Source organism: Rutidosis leptorrhynchoides, chromosome 9, assembly GCF_046630445.1.
Source record: "Rutidosis leptorrhynchoides isolate AG116_Rl617_1_P2 chromosome 9, CSIRO_AGI_Rlap_v1, whole genome shotgun sequence".
NCBI classification, from domain to species: Eukaryota; Viridiplantae; Streptophyta; class Magnoliopsida; order Asterales; family Asteraceae; genus Rutidosis; species Rutidosis leptorrhynchoides.
In genome coordinates this window covers 359,166,995-359,185,742 of record NC_092341.1, presented here as the reverse complement: position 1 = coordinate 359,185,742, position 18,748 = coordinate 359,166,995, and the positions used below count along the sequence as shown (strand labels likewise).

Genomic DNA, 18,748 nt, shown 5'->3' with positions numbered 1-18,748 from the left:
TGAACATTTTCATATATACTTATTTGAAAAAGTGTAGATTTGATAAAAATGTGAAAATGAGCTTAAGTTTGATATAAATTGATCATGTCATTGTAATTATTTTGATTGATGATTTTGCTGACACTAATGCATATTTGGATGCACAAAAATTGTGTTTGATGTGTTTTGCAGACTGAAAGGGGTGAATCTTCATCCCAAGCCCGCAATACTCCTGCTGAGAATGCGGAACAACAGGAGGTGGATAACTACTACAAGCAGGATATACCTCATCCAGTCATGACATTTTCTGATATGCACTTGGAAGAGTTGCACCCGAACCTGAGATTTGACAGACTTTGGATAGATTATCCAAAGTATCAAAGGGGGTTGCATACGCTTCATTCTAAAGTTGTTGAGGTACCTAGGGTCATAGAATGGGGACCCTTAGAAGCTGTAGAATTGGCCGGGCCAATTAGGGAATTACTTGTACAGAGGTATGGTAATTCTACTTTTAATGACTGGGTACGTTTATTCACCATGCGTAGACCTGTATATAAAGTATGGTGTGAAGAATTGTTGTGTAGTATAGAGTTGAATGATCGGGTAGCTAGTTTAACCGATCGTTCTTTTATTAGATTTTTGTTAGGCGGTTCGATGCGCCACATGTCTTTACTAGACATGGCTCAGGCTTTACGTATATATACGCCTGAGGAGTTAGCATCTGCCGATTGTAGAGGGTTGATACTAAATGGTAGAAAGATAGATGAAAATTTTGATACACACGGTGTGTGGAGTCAAATGACAAGCCATCACCGTTTCAAAGGGGGAAATTACTCTTATTTGGATATAGATAGAGCTGAATTAAGAGTAATTCATAGATTTTTAGCTAATTCGATTACACAAAGGGGTAAGAACAAGGAAAAGGTAAATGAACAGGATTTGTTTTACCATATGTGTATTCGAGACCCACAAAGCGCTGTAAGTATACCGTATTGTGTGGGTTATTATTTATCAGCTATGGTTCGGGGGATGAGACCGCATAGCATAATAGGAGGTGGTATTTTTATTACTTTGATTGCTGAATATCTCGGTGTGGATATAAGTCGGGGGGATTATTAGTCGAAGAACCAGAACCCCGAGATACTATAGGTTTAAATGTATACCATGGTGCGAAAGTTTTGAAGAGGCGAAATAACGCCGCAGTACCATACCATGGTAGACATCCACAGGTTGAGAGAAACCAACAGCAAGGTAATGTAGGAGGGGGAAATGAGATGCAAGAAATGCAAAGGTTTATAGCTTCACAGGAGTACGAAAATGCTAGACAGAGAGCATTTGAAGATTGGCAAGTTCATCAGAACCAAATCATAGCTCATTGCCAACATATAGGTAGAAACTATATTCCTACACCGAAACTCATATTCCCTCCCTGGTCTATAGAGATGCAACCACCGTATCCTACGTATAACCCTGCCGAATCATTCTATAGCACCTATGGTTATGCCTGGAACCCCTATTGGTACCAGTATCATTCCTAGTCTACTTAGTTTTTTTTTATTTTGTAATTTGTAATGTTGATACGTTTAATACTTATGTTAATATTGTAATAGTTTTTATAATTTTCTAACTTTTATTCTTAGATTTTAATAATTTTTGAATGTGGGGTAATATACCAAACTTCAAAAATATGTATATATGTTTGCAGTTTATCTTATGTACACAACAGGGTAAAACAACGCATTTTCAAAGACTGGCATTAAGTTCAGCAAAAGCAACTAATTTTGACGACAAGATGCAAAATATATGTGAAATAACAACAAGACGGAATGAACAAACGATGTGCACCATTTATCATTCAGCAAACAAACGCCAATATGTTTGGAAACTTTGGTAAAATTTAATCAATTTCACACAAATCACCCTCAATAATTTAAATTGTTACTGATTTCTTGCAAATGAGGGCATTGCAAGATCTTAAGTGTGGGAAGGGGTTAAATTCTTTCGGATTTTAAATTTTTTTACTTTATACACTTGGTTACCATTAAAAATACTAGTAAAGCAGTAGTTGTATTAGAATCTAGTGCTCTCTGATAATAAAGAACAGCCCTAGTCTTATATACTGACTACCCAATTCTAGTAAAAATTTTAAAAATTTTCAATTAAATGAACTCAAAATCATGTTTATACATATTTATGAACGATAAAACTAGGTTTTAACACCGAAATTATTGTTACCTCAAAAAGGACATAAATTGAGAAACAAACCAAAATGTTAAAATTCATTTAAAATGGAATAGAGGACGATAAAAAGGAAAATAAAAGCCAAGTGTGGGAATATTTACCAAGTTATCTTAAACATATGTCACATATATCTGTAACAAATAACTGAAAATACTTTTGCTTTGGACTAAACTAAACTGTTTTACCCGATGAAAGAAAAGAATAGATGGATCTACACGATGAATCAATTCCATCATTAAAAGGAAGTAAAGTCTTCCGAAAAAGACACGCGCTTCTTGATTTAGGTCATGAAGTTGTCGTACAGACCAGCTGTAGGTTGACGAAAAATCGAGAAAAGTCATCACTAAAATCAGCAGGAAATCCATGGACCTCAGCATTAAACAGGGTCGCCAAGTGATCAGATTTATTCTAACCATGAGAAGGATTTATCTCGTAAAATGGGGGGGGCACCATGCAAATTAGCTGGATAAGACTAATGAATCAGATCCCCAGAAAGGATAATCTCCTTAAAGATTAAAAATCAGCTTTTAAGCCTGATATTACTCAATCCTTGAGATTGACCTTAAAGATTGAGAATTACAAACTCATGGAATTCGATGATATCTAAACTCGAGCTTGAACGAGAAAATATTTTGATAAAAATTACAAACCGATTTGTTTTCTGAAAACCCTATTTTCAATACGTTCATTACCATTGAACGTAAAATCCTAGGAATTCACCTGGAATTCATTAGGTCACCTGAACTAAATCGGGTGTCAACCGTAAGAACGGTGGTTGCATAGTGGTCAAAGACAGGACCTTGTGCCAGACCGAAAAATCATAAGGGTGAGCTTTACTATTGCTCCTACCAAGGATAGTAATTGCGTCCGACACGTTATAGACCATAATTAAAAGCATGTCAGGGGACATTGCCTTAACAGTTGCTTGTTCAACGCTTTCCTTTACAACCGGACGGTAGTTTACCGAAAGGCAATATACGGGACAAGTAAACTGGACGTGTTGCTTTCCAAATACAAGGTTAGCAAGTGGGTGACACAAAACCATAAGTTTTGAGCTAAAATTTTCAAATCTGAAACCCACCAAACCCACAAAAATATTTTGCAAACACCGATAAAGGGTTATTCCGAAAAACTTATCTAGGGTAAAAACTAGATTTAATTTTCAAAAGATCAAATGTTTTCATAAAGATCCAATTTCCTTCATGGATCTAAATTTTTATAGTCATGTGGGACTGTAAACCATATCGTTACTACCATTGTTTATACCACCGTATAGAAATCACCGATGTACAAAGTGTGAAGAATAAAGAAGTGATTCTAGTATTTCAAGACGATATTGCTTGAGGACAAGCAACGCTTAAGTGTGGGAATATTTGATAATGCTAAAAACGAACATATATTTCATAGCATTATCCCTCAAGAAAGACAAGCTTTTAGTTGCAATTTTTCTATTTACAAGTGATATTCGTTTAAATAATAAAAGGTGAAGACAAAAGACAGATTCGACGAATTGAAGACGCAAACGACCAAAAAGCTCAAAAGTACAAAATACAATCAAAGAGGTTCCAATTATTGATAAGAAACGTCTCGAAATTACAAGAGTACAAGATTCAAAACGCAAAGTACAAGATATTAAATTGTACGCAAGGACGTTCGAAAATTCGGAACCGGGACCAGAGTCAACTCTCAACGCTCGACGCAACGGACTAAAAATTACAAGTCAACTATGCACATAAATATAATATAATATTTAAATAATTCTTATAATTATTTAATATATTATATTAATATTTAAAACCGTCGGCAAGAAAGACTCCAAAAGGGACTGAGCTGTAATTTCAATCTCCGCGACTCGCAGAGTTTGAAGGCCAAAAGGGCCGCGAGTCGCGGAGCCCCAAGTTTTGAAAATCCCTATAAAAGCAAACGAATTCTGATCGCAAAAATTTACAATATATCCATCCATCTCTCTATCTATATTGTAAAATATATATATATATATATATATATATATATATATATATATATATATATATATATATATATATATATATATATATATATATATATATATATATATATATTTATAATTTATATTTTAATTTTAATTATAATTCTAATAATAAGGGTATGTTAGCGAATGTTGTAAGGGTGTAAGTCGAAATTCTGTCCGTGTAACGCTACGCTATTTTTAATCATTGTAAGTTATGTTCAACATTTTTATATTAATGTCTCGTAGCTAAGTTATTATTATGCTTATTTAATCTGAAGTAATCATGATGTTGGACTAATTACTAAAAATTGGGTAATTGGGCTTTGTACCATAATTGGGGTTTGGATAAAAGAACGACACTTGTGGAAATTAGACTATGGGCTATTAATGGGTTTTATATTAACTAAACAATACCTTGTTAATTTAATATACAAACTTATAATTCGACATATTTATATATAACCACATACGCTTAATCGGACACGATGGGCGGGATATTTATAAGTACGAATTATTGTTCATTTGACCGGACACGGGGATGGATTAATAGTCAATGGACTCATTAAAACAGGGGTAGATTACATTCAAGGGTAATTGGTGTAATTGTTAACAAAGTAGTAAAACCTTGGTTTACACGCAGTCGATAACCTGGTGTATTCATTAAACAAAGTATTAAAACCTTGTTACAATTCGAATCCCCAATTAGTTGGAATATTTGACTTCGGGAATAAGAATAATTTGACGAAGGCTTTCGCTCTTTATATTTATGACTGATGGACTATTATGGACAAATCCGTATGGACATATTAAATAATCCAGGACAAAGGACAATTAACCCATGAGCATAAAACTAAAATCAACACGTCAAACATCATGATTATGGAAGTTTAAATAAGCATAATTCTTTTATTTCATATTTAATTTCCTTTATTTTATATTTAATTGCACTTCTAATTATCGCATTTTTATTGTTATTGTATTTAATTGCACTTTTAATTATCGTACTTTTTAATTATCGCAAGTTTATTTTATCGCACTTTTATTATTCGCAATTTCATTATCGTTATTTACTTTACGCTTTAATTTAAGTCTTGTACTTATTTTTAATACTTTACATTTGGTTTTAACTGCGACTAAAGTTTTAAAATCGACAAACCGGTCATTAAACGGTAAAAACCTCCCTTTATAATAATAATATTACTTATATATAAATTTGTATTTTTATAAAAGTAAACTAATATAGCGTTAAGCTTTGTTTAAAGATTTTCCCTGTGGAACGAACCGGACTTACTAAAAACTACACTACTGTACGATTAGGTACACTGCCTATAAGTGTTGTAGCAAGGTTTAAGTATATTCATTCTCTAAATAAATAAATATCTTGTGTAAAATTGTATCGTATTTAATAGTGTTTCCTGCTAAAATTAATAACTATTTTATACCACTCTGCTCAACCATCAGTAAGCAAGGAAACCCTCCTATGAACGAGCACATTGGCTCCCCCATAGAAGGTAAAACCTCGGGTAATCAAGTCCCCCGAGCGCGAGACCTGGTACCGGGTGAATTGCGCATTATGTGCACCCTCTTGTCACACTCCATTTTTGAACAATTTGACAGAGCCAAGGATTAAACCCGGGTGATGTGCTTCATTGGGCAACTCGGTGGCCACTCAGGCTTGTGGTTTAAGTTTCAATTAATTAAGTAATTAATAATATTTTACCATAAAATTCTTATTATGGTTCTCTTTTGGCAGCTACAAGTTAATTAGAACGCTAAAAAATAGCATCAACTTGTGTCATGTTCTGACGTCGATTTACTAATATTACTTTTACATCGTCCAATTGTGACAAAGATAATGTGTAATATTTAAAATGAGATACTAAAAGTTTCCGCTGATTATATGGACTTTTAGCATGCTATCGCGAAACACTCATTGTTTTCCAATTTAAAACATATTTAGTTCCTTTTTTTTTTTTAACTCCAATCGCATAAATACGATCTTGATTATAAAATAATATCTAGTAATCATAATTATTAAAAAAGTTATCCAACCCGTCATCAAAGAAAACACATATAGAAATGTAAACTTCATATAATTTAATTTTGTATTTATATACTAAAATAGTATAAACTTAATCATAATTATCTCGAGAATGATTTTTTAGAAATTAGAAGTATGTAGTACTCCGTATGTAATATAGCACGTGATATGCCCTCTTTTTCTAAAAAAATGGTCCTTAACTTTAGAACAAGATCCTTAATCTCGCAATGACTACTATGAGCCTAAATTTTGATTTTTTTTTTTCTTTGATCTGAAGTTGACTTTCAACCGTCCTTTACCCTTTTTTGTTTTGTGATCCAATTAACCCTCACTTTTATAGTACCACTTTGTTACCCAATGACACGATCCAAATTACCCGATACCTAGGGTTTATGGTATTCTAACTTTTATAATACCTACGTAGCTGACCTGGATAAACGGTTGGGTTTTTTTAGTTGAAATTTTTGGTTAGATTACGGTTTTTGACTTTATGTGCATTTTTCATACAAGTATTTTGTTAATTTTTGTTAAATGGAAGATATAATATAATATACTCCGAATAAGTTTGGATATGTTTGACAAGAAACTAACAACTGGTAAAGCTTGTGATTGGATATGTTTAGTAAATGGAACTATCTTTCTTTATGACTTGGTTATTTATAAATTCTAGAAACATTATACACATCCGGGAATTAGAGTAGGAAAGGGGGCGGCTGATCCATTGGATCTGAAAATTTTAAGCTTAAAATTTTAAATTTTTATTTTTTTTGCCTTCGACTTGAAAGCCTATAACCCAAAAGCCTCCATCTTTTTTCATCGTGCTACTCTTTACTTTGAAAAAAAAGTTGTATTTTTATTCAAAAGGCTTCATATTTTGACCGTAACCCAAAAGTCATGGTTCAAACGATTGAATTTGGCCTTATAGTACCCCAATCGAAAAGCTCATTACCCAAAAAGCTGTATATTCATGGAAGAATAGAAGAAAAAATTGCAATGAATGTGAACGTTTTTTTAAAAAAAAATTGACACTGATAAAATAAATTCTGTTTGTGTCACTGATTTACGTAATTACGTATTCATTAAAGTATGTTTTGGATGACCAATTATTAAATGGACATTAATGAAAATGCCCTTTAGAACGAATTATAATAATATGCGAAAATAGAATATTTTCAAAAAGCCTCGCAAATCGCATTTTTATAGATTAGCGAATGTCATTTGCAATTTGCTTATGATTGTCATACCCCGTTCTAATCCATCTGGACGAAGTCACCAATATCTGGTCCCGTTGCGATGATCGACTCCAAATAATGTCTTTAAAATGAGCAAATGCACAGCGGAAGATTTCTTTCATACCTGAGAATAAACATGCTTTAAAGTGTCAACCAAAAGGTTGGTGAGTTCATTAGTTTAACATAAATAATCATTTTCATCATTTTAATAGACCACAAGATTTTCATTTCTCATAAATATACGTCACATGCATAGAGACAAAAATCATTCATATGGTGAACACATGGTAACCGACATTAACAAGATGCATATAAGAATATCCCCTATCATTCCGGAAAATCCTTCGGACATGATAAAAACGAATTCGAAGTACTAAAGCATCTGGTACTTTGGATGGGGTTCGTTAGGCCCAATAGATTTATCTTTAGGATTCGCGTCAATTAGTAGATCGATTTACTAATTCTTAGGTTACCAAGCAAAAGGGGCATATTCGGCTTCGATCATTCAACCATATAATGTAGTTTCGATTACTTGTGTCTATTTCGTAAAACATTTATAAAAGCGCATGTATTCTCAGTCCCAAAAATATATATATTGCAAAAGCATTTAAAAAGGGAGTAATGAAACTCACCTAATGTATTTTGTAGTAAAAATACATATGACTATATTAACAATGCAGGGTTGGCCTCGGATTCACGAACCTATATCATTTGTATATTTTAAAATGTATAATCGTAATCGAACAATTTTATATTTTATCTTAAATTATATATTATACTTATTTAGTTTGTGCATATATTCAAATTGTTTAATATCATATATATATATATATATATATATATATATATATATATATATATATATATATATATATATGGTTAGTATTATATAAAAAGATATCATTAGTTTGTTATATATATAAGTATTTATATAAATATTGTTATTATGTTTCATATGTTATTAATATAATTATAATATATGTATTAAGTATATTTTATATACAAAATAGTTATTTGTAACAAAATGATAGTTTTGATAATAATGATTTACTGATAATAATAACTTTCTTAATATCGATAGTACTAATAATAATAACGATATTGTTAAAATTGATTCTTATGTTAATAATAATAATAGTAAAACTAATAATTACAAAAAGTGATATTAATACTAATATTAGTAAAAAATAATAATAACATGTATTGTTTTTATAATAACAATAATAATAATCCTAATCATAACCATAATCTTCGCGTTTAATTTTCTAATCTAGTGACTAAAGTTTCTATAACATCAATTTGTAATTCTAATCCTAATAATAGTAATACTTATTTTAATAGTAGTTTTATAATATTAATAATAATGATAATAATAATATTTAGTGATAATACTAATAATGATAATGATTGTAATATTAGTAATAATAATATTGATCATAATAATGATTTTATCTATAATATTTAATAAGAATAAAACTAACAACAATAATGATACTAACAAAAATAACAATAACAACAACAATAATAATAATTAGTAATATTAACAACATAATAATAATAACAATCAAACTAATGATCTTTAAAAAAAAGAAGGTAAAACTACCTCAAGTCTTTTATGAAAATAAAACGCTTGAGACGAGACTCGAACCCGCGACCACCCGTTCACCCGCACACACGCTTAACCAGTTGACCTGGTTTGTTTATCTTGTTTATCTTCAGATTCCATTTAATTATATACGGTATTCTTTTCTGTTTCTTATTTTTCTTCTTCTCTAAAATACCGATCGATTGGCAAACGTGGCTTACAAATCCTAAGAATTACCTTAATATTTAATGTTCTCGTGATTTTGTTTAGTACTATTGTTTCATATTTTTTAGGTTAGCATTCTCGGCTTCCTAATCTCTCGTTGTGCTTTGGGTCGAATGACACTCTTTGCTGTAATTGTTTCGTGTGATTTATATACCAATTTGCTTTTCAAAAAAAAAAAAAAAATACCGATCGATCAAAGACAGTCCAATACCAGAAATCAAATTCCCCAAAACAAGATTTTAGATTTTTCAACAACTAGGAAAACTAACAAGTGGTGAAATTAATTAATAAGGAGGTCGAAAAAAGAAGAAGAAAAATATATATATATATATGCAACAGTTTCGCTACCGTCGCTGTTTGCAAGAAGAAAAAATTTGTTTTCCTTTTTGAGATCGTTTTATATAAATGTTACAACATGAAATATATTATAAATCGTTCATGAAAACTTCTTGAAACATCAATTTAACTCAAACTGAAACAGAAAATTCCAATTTGATCGATGAACATTTGTTTGACTTTTGAAATTTTAACTTTGACTTCCAAATTCGAATTCGATAAGAAAAATTGGCATTTGAGAATTTGCAAGTAGTTTAAACTCAAGTTTTCTAACAACAATGCATTTACAGATTTTTAAATAAAACCCTAATTCGACATTTTGACTAAAAAGTGAATAACAGAGATATTTCTCTGTGTTACTCAAATTGAATTATGATTTTGCTGTTTTCATTTGATTTTCTCAAGTAGGTTATTATGTAAATGTAAACAAATATGATTACAGTTAATGTGAATCATTTAACATTTGTTTGCTAGTCTAATTGGTACGACCTGAATAAATAAATCAAAAGAAAATTTAGAAAATTCCAAACTATCCTAACAGAATTTGTTTTGTTATTGTGAGCTGATTACGAGTTATTACAAATTCAGAGACAGAAGTCAAAAGTGTAAAAAGTAGATCGTGATGTTAACTGTGTTTTGATTCTTTAACTGATTTATTTACTGTATTTTAATTAGTTAATAGTATAAATATATTAATAATAATACTTTTTATTAATATTAATAATAATAAAGGATAATAATAATGATTATAAATAATAATTATAATAATATTAAAATTTTATAATAATATATACTAATAATAATAGTATCATTATTAATGATAATGATGATATTAACTATAAGATTTATAACAATAATATTATTAATAATAATAATAATGACTAATAATAATACTGATAATTATAATTATAAAGATGATAATAATAATACTATTTATGATAATAATAACATACTGTATTGTTTATAATGATAACTATATAAAAAAATATAATGATTTTTAGTGATAATGATAATAATTCCAAAACAATAATAATAATAATGATAATGTAACAAGTTACATGTGTCAATTTTTATATCTATGTATTATTATTTTAGTAATATTAATAATCTTGATATTAATACTAACATTTATATATATATTTTTTTAATGGAAGTAAATATAATAACTATATTTTATTTTGTAATTACCTGTATTAATATTACCTTTTATCAGTTATGAAATTCCATAATATATATACATTGAATATTTAATAATAGTATTCATACAATCAATAATTTTGTATCTCAATCATATATATATATATATATATATATATATATATATATATATATATATATATATATATATACATCTATTACTACATATTTAATTATATTTTAAATATCAAATAAATAATATCTATATTATATATAATGAAGCAAATACTCTCAAATATAATATTAAATACTTTTGTTAACACTAACAACTCATGTAAATTTAATTTACTCTCTATATTTAAATAAACAGTTTTAATAACTAAATCACATGATAGTTTGTTAATATAATTAATTTATAATATATAATTATTTACATGTTTAGTTATTTATATATACCTTTCTATTTACAATTAAAGGTTCGTGAATCATCGAATATCGTCACTGGGTAATTTAATATATGAAAGTAGTTCAAAAATTTTGAGACTCAACATTACAGACTTTGCTTATCGTCGAAATCATATAAAGATTAAGTTTACATTTGGTCGGAAATTTTCGGGTCGTCACAGTACCTACCCGTTAAAGAAATTTCGTCCCGAAATTTAAGTAAGGTCGTCATGGCTAACAATAAAAATATTTTTATGTCGAATATGAGTGGATAAATAAAGTTTTATCACTATTGAATAATATGGATAAAATAATTCGATTACTCGAAGTGTTCGAGTGGAGCTATCACAAAAGAGTGAAATGAAGAAATAGAGATTCGTCTTAACTTTCGATGTAATCACGGTTAATCTTCCGGGATTCAAGGAGTTTAAAGAAAATCTTTGAAATCTAAAAGATTTGATTCTTCGGCGAATAAGGAAATTAAGATCTCTATAATTAAATACGGTGATCTGCCTTGACTATTCTGTCTGATATTTCCATTATAAATTAAACTTTTTCCGTTCCATTACTTTCACCATTCCTATACTTTCTTTCTTAGTTCATACATCCAAAAGATTGTGAAAATGCTTAATCCAGTTCTAATCCCTGATATTTTTCTAATTATCATTCCTGTTATCTTTCTTTTCAATCTTCCACCAGAAAAATCTGTTTACTTTTACTATTTCCTTGGGGTGATACTATTCTTAATTCTACCGTGTCTTTATATTGCTATTCGTATTAATATTCACGGTTTGTAATTTCTGCGTTATTGTTGGATTTTATATCTTCCCTTATATTTCGATGTCCCTGCTTCTGTCTCCTATAATCATTGTCATCCACAGTTAATGCTCTCTCCTATTTGCTGCGATTTATACCCCTATTTACACTTCGATGCTTTATGCTCTATTTTCTCTTCTATCCATTAAGCATATCAAGTAATGGTCCAGAATTCGTAGGTATGGAGTTTCGAATGAACATGGCTAATGTTCTAAGAGAGAGAGATTGTAATAGCACGACCTTGATTGGTTAAATTACCAGAATTTAAGAGAAAAGATAGAATTATCAGGAAGATACGTTCTTGATATGTTTGGAGATTAGGTAGAATGTAAGAGTCGTGTAACATGACACATGATGACGGTATGGTCTGTGAATCATCACGTTTCATTAGAAATTCAGCATGACTTACTATAATATAATCACGTTGATCAAGTGTCATTATATTATACTAACTCATGCTTCAGTTCCCAACACTACTTTAATATCATTCATATTTTAAATTCGAATTTTTTTCAGAATTTAGAAACTATGACAGTTTCCTTTTATGATATATCACAGATAGTGCGGAGAGATAATTAATATCGGACGAGAATATTTATGAAGATATCTTTAGAAATATTGAGAATATTCATAATTAAAGATACGATAATATCTTAGGATTTTAGAATCAAATTGTGATGAAGAAATTCATTCACGATGATTTAGAGCGATTAAGGAGCAAAATATTGGCTAAAGATTTCATCAGAATCAGAATCATCAGGATTCTTTATGTACAAATTTAGTCCTTGTGATTTGTTCAGAGTCTCCTTTATAGTTTGCTCAATCCATTTTTTCAGTACAAATTTTTCATTGAGTGTTTCCAACACTCCATTCTTTATCATTAAACTTTTGACTGTTAAGGCAGTCTTCAGTTTTCACTGTTTCATCAGTTTTTTTCAAAGTTCAATGTATTGATTCGTAGGCTGGGTGCTTTTCAGAATTTTCAGAATAGAAGATCATAATTCTAAAAGATAGATGTAGAAATGTTGCGAAATTTTAAAATACTGATTGCCGATTCTCGGTATTTGATGTAGTAATTCTCGTTATAAGATATGGATGAGTATATGAATTGGTTTTATCGAACAAATATAATGTTTCTTCGGAGAGACTTAAGCCAATGAGTAATGAAGTTGCTGGTAAGTTTTCTGCTAATGTGATGGGATGTAAACGGTTCCCCAATAACGTTGGCGAAGGGCGAACTTATATATCAAAGTTATAATAGAGTTTATTCGAATGAAAAGTCGAAATTGATTTGCTGAAGCTGTGACAAAATTGGCTACTTTGGAAAGAGATTGCAAAGTTATTTTCAGTAATAATAACGCTAAAGGATTTAGCACAGCTACGCATTAAACGTTTACTCAGTTTTTGAGAGTTTTCAGGTGCATAACTATATGCATCGATCTTTTCTTCCGTAGATGAAGTGCGGTTGGTTCATCCTCTCGATTGAGGTGTTTTCAAGAATTATGAAAGGTTTGAATGTAGATTGTAATTGTCAAGATACAAATGAGGTTTAAGATGAAATCAAGTGGCAACTTGAAGAATTATTTAGTTTCATATGTTATAATCAATATTTTAATTCATTTTAATTGTCCAATGTTGGTAGTCCTCAGTTGATATTCCACAGTTAGCAATTCAATAATTCATATATAATATTCGAATTAATTAATACGTATCGTGACCCGTGTACATGTCTCAGACTCGATCACAACTCAAAGTATATATATTATTTGAGAATCAACCTCAACCCTGTATAGCTAACTCCAGCATTACTGCATATAGAGTGTCTATGGATATTCCAAATAATATATATAGATGCGTCGATATGATATGTCAAAACCTTGTATACGTGTCCCGATATTTAAATATGTAAATAACAGTTTTTAAATGACGATAAATAAAGTGCGTAAAATAAATAACATAAATTAAATGACGATAAATAAAATTGCGAGAATATAAAATGCGATAATTAAATTGCGATAAATAAAATGTAATCAGTTAGCTAGGAACAGTTAGCGTGAATTCTTAACAAAATTTCTCATAGTTAATTTGTCTGTTTCTAACAAATTTTATTTTGTCAAATGTTTTCTTCATTATGCCACTTGTTGGATTCTGATAGGTCGAATCCAAATATGAATTTGAATGAAAATGGTTATTCTGCGGTAAACGAATACGTATATCGGTGGTTGTAAGCAGGATAGTAAACAATCGTTGAATCAAATTCGAAGAATGTACAGTGTAACTTATTAATGTGAAATCTAAATATTCCTCGGGTATTACTGATATTGCTCCAAACGAACATATATTTAGTCACAATATTGTTCCAAAATGTAATGTTTTTAATTATAATTTCCTTATTTTTAGTTGTAATTGTTTAAATAAATAAGTGCGAAGACGAAAGACGAAGATCGCTCAAAAATGAAGATTTAAAGTCGAAAACGAAGATTTAAAAGGCAAAAACGTCCAAAATGCTCAAACGTACAAGTTACACTCCAAGTGGTTTAAATTATCGAAGAAAAACGTCTAAAGATTGACAAGAATGCAAGTCGCGGAATGCAAATTACACGATATTAAATTGTACGAAAAGACGTTCGAGAAACCGGGACTGAGACATAAACCGGGCGTAAATGTACAAGACATCGGAGCCAAAATTATGAGTCAACTATGCACAAGAATATAATATAATATTTAAATAATTATATAAATTATTTATATATTATATATATTTTTATAATATGTCGACAAGTAAAAATCCAAAAAATTGTGAGCTGGATCTGGCAGCCATGCGATCGCATGGGAAATAGGCATAAAACCCATGCGATCGCATGGGTTACTGTAGCAGGCCACATATCTATAAAAAGCCAGTTTGCTCGAGCTTTATATACATTAGTTTTCATTTCTCTTCTGTAATATTCATAATATATATTTATAATTATAATTTTAATTTAAGTTTATTTTAATAATAAAGTTATTATAACGTTTAATTTACGGGTTTTAAGTCGAAGTTCTATCCGTGTACCGCTACGCTAATAATATCGCTTTTTACCGTTCCAACTCACTGTAAGTCTCCACGTCCCAACTTTATTTTCGCGTATCGTTATTATCGTTATTATAGTTGTTATTACTATTGTTATTATTATTATTATTATTATTGTTATTATTATTATTGTTATCGTAATATTTATTATTATCGTCGTTATTATCGTTATTTATTTATTATTGTTATTATGTCCATTTTATATAATTTATATTTTTACGCCGTTATAATGTCCAACTAAATATCCATAGTGGTAACTAAAATGTAGAACCTCTGGACAAATGGATTGAACCATATTATAATATTATGATGTAACTTTGACTATTTTTAATATTAAGTTTAATCACCGACCCATTGCTATATAATTTAATATTTTCACCCTTATCACATAATTTATTAAAATTGATAAACGAAAGTGCATTAAATTGACATAAATTATGCTTCAACACCTCGGTGATCTAGACGGACATATGGAAAAATTATTGACAACAATTTAGAAGTGTGATTCGATGGTTCGGGTAATATTATAGCTTATATAATCGTGTAATTATAAAAAGGGTAAGACCGTTATAATTTTGGTTTTAACGAAAGTAAAAACTGGATTAAATCTTAATTTAAATAATCGGGGTAAAATTTAATTCGCTAAAATGAGATCGAAACGAAAGTTAGATTTAATTTTAGTTAGTTAAATCTTTATAAATCGGAAGATAAAATATAAGGATATATATTAAAACATCATAACCGGACTTAAAAACAATCCATAAATCCAGAGGGGACATATTTTAGTAGCCACTACTTTACCTTATTTTAAATCTCTTCAATTTCACTTTTTACCATATAGTAAATTTTAATTACTTTTTACTATTTTGCTATATTGCCATGAAAAACCTTATTTCTTCTATTTTGTCAAATTAGTTAAATTATATTTTTATTGTCGTTAATTTAGTTATTTCGTTTTAGTTAAATTTAAATTCCGTTCAATTAAGTAGTAAACCCTAATCCAAAATCCCCCTTTTAATAGATTAACTTTTAGCGATTAAAACCTTGAAAACTCCATTTCCCTGTGGAACGAACCGGATTTACCAAATAAACTATTACTATACGGATAGGACAAAGTTGCCTATATGTGTGAAATCAATCCAAAATCATAAGAACACCATATAATCACAACCAAGTCGTGTAATAAATTCAATCTAAATTTGATCAAAATAAAAGGACACGATCTTCAAGCACATCAACTTTTTGGCGCCACTACCGGGGAAGTTGGCAGTTAAATAAATAGATAATTTTTTTGATTCGTAGTAATAGTTGGATTTGTACGTGGACTGGGTTATTGGAGCCAAACAGTGCCCAATTATATTGGGACCAAACGAATCCTGCCCCTCTGCTGCATCTTTTGGCTATTCGAAACGTGGGCAAAATCAGAAGAAAAATCTGTTCGTTTAAAGGTTTTTATCATTGTTTTTATGTTATTCGATCCTTTCGTGAAAATTCATTTTCAAGAAAGTTCAATGTTTATACACTTAGTGAATAAATCCTTCAAGATTACATACAATTTTGTAATTGTATGACCCGTTCAGGAAATCCTAAACTCGTTGCACTTAATCCAGAGCCTGAAAGAAACTTGAACAAAAGATTAAAACAAGAAAAACAAAAAAAATTAGGTAGTACTAGTCAACCGAAAACACCGAAAAATATCAAAAAACAAGTAGGAAACACTAGTGGTCAACCAGAAATCAAAACTGAACCTGAAACCATCGTCATTAAAGAAGAAATGGCTGAAGTAACACCTGATCCAAATGATCTACCGATGTGGAATACCAAACAAACTGTTCCCCCTCTCGCACTTGCACCTATAAGAAGACCTGAAATTGAGGCTGAAAACTGGGAAGTCAAGGGGCAGTTTATGCACATGGTTCGTGAAAACCAATTTGACGGAAGACTTAATAATAATCCGATAGAACATTTAGAAGCTTTTGAAGATTTATGTGAACTGTACAAAAACAAAGATGTTTCTTCAGATGCATTTAAGTTAAGAACTTTTCCGTACTCGTTAATCGGAGATGCAAAAGCATGGTTGAAAGCATCAAAACCTGATTCTATCACAACTTTTAACGAATTAAGAGAAAAATTCATTACCCGATTTTTCCCACCGGCAAAACCCGAAAGACTTAGAACTGAAATCACCACTTTTAAACAAAAGGCGGATGAAACTCTTTATGATGCCCGGGAAAGATTAAAAAGAATGTTACGAAATTGTCCGCAACACGGATTGCAAAAAGGGCAAATAGTTCAAACTTTTTATCGTGGTATTGATGAACATACTCGTGGTATATTAGATTCCTCCGCTGGAGGAGTATTTATGTACAAATCACCAAATCAAGCGTATGACATGTTAGAAGACATGTTAGTTCATACTTTTGAATGGATACCGTCTAGAGATCAACTACCTAGAAGGACGGTGGCAAGCCTTGAAGAAAATGAAGACAACAACACAACCATAGCTTCACTGTCGAATCAAATCAAAAAGTTTGGAAGAGAAATAGAGAAATTAAATTCAACAGTTTTAGCATTACAAGTAGGATGTGAAATCTGTGGACAACCACATTTCACAAAAGATTATGATATCAATGATCGGCTAATGAACTCAGTAGCACAAGTTAATTTTATGGCCAATCAAAGACAAGGCAATTTTCAAGGAGGGAATTCTAATTATCAACCTGCAAACCCAGGATATCAAAACCCGAAGAATTTTGCTTTTCAAAGAAATTGACCACCTGGCTTTTTCAATAGAAACCAACCTCCATTTCCACCTCAACAAAATTTTCAACAACAACCGTTACCTCAATTACCATATCAACAACAAAATCATAACACGCAACCAGTAGAGAAGAAATCTAACTTTGAAGAAGTTATGATGAATTTTGTCAAAAGTCAAACAGAAACGAATGAGCAAGTGAAGAGACAATTACGTCAATCCCAAACAGAATATCTTGAAAGAGATATGGGAAGAATATCTCAATTGCTTACTGAAAGGCAATCGGGAACTTTACTATCCAACACGCAACCAATCCCAAAGGGTAAGGAAACTTAAAATTTAAGTAATATTTCACAAGTTAATTCAATCACTACACGAACTGGGTTAACCATTAACCCAGAGATTCCAAAGTCTCTCACTCCTATTCATGTTTCACAAGAAAACGAACCTGTGGTGGAAGAAAATATGATGCCAACCACAAGTGCACCAAAGACTCAAAATCAACCACCATTGAAGGTATACAAGCCTCCAATTCCATATCCGCAATGTTTGAAGAAAGATAAATTACAAGCACAATACAACAAGTTTGCTGACATGATTAAGCAAATTTGTATAAATGTACCGCTTGCAGATGTTCTTGCGGGTATGCCGAATTATGGAAGGTTTATCAAAGATCTTATAGCAGACAAAGGAAAATATGCAGAAGTTTCAACCACATTCCTTAATGAAGAATGCTCAGCAATTTTGCAAAAGCAAAATTTGCCACCAAAACTTGGAGATCCTGGAAGTTTCGTCATTCCTTGTCTAATGGGAGATTCAGTAATGTACGATGCATTAGCTGATTTAGGAGCGAGCATTAACCTTATGCCTCACTCCTTGTACTTAAAATTG

At 30.4% G+C, this 18,748-nt stretch overlaps 1 non-coding gene across 1 annotated transcript; it reads right to left on the bottom strand.

The window, feature by feature from the left end:
* Positions 1–17,266: 17,266 nt before the first annotated feature.
* Positions 17,267–17,373, bottom strand: LOC139869674 (small nucleolar RNA R71). The gene has a single exon (XR_011766258.1). It is a non-coding gene; the product is annotated as a small nucleolar RNA R71 (small nucleolar RNA).
* Positions 17,374–18,748: the final 1,375 nt, after the last annotated feature.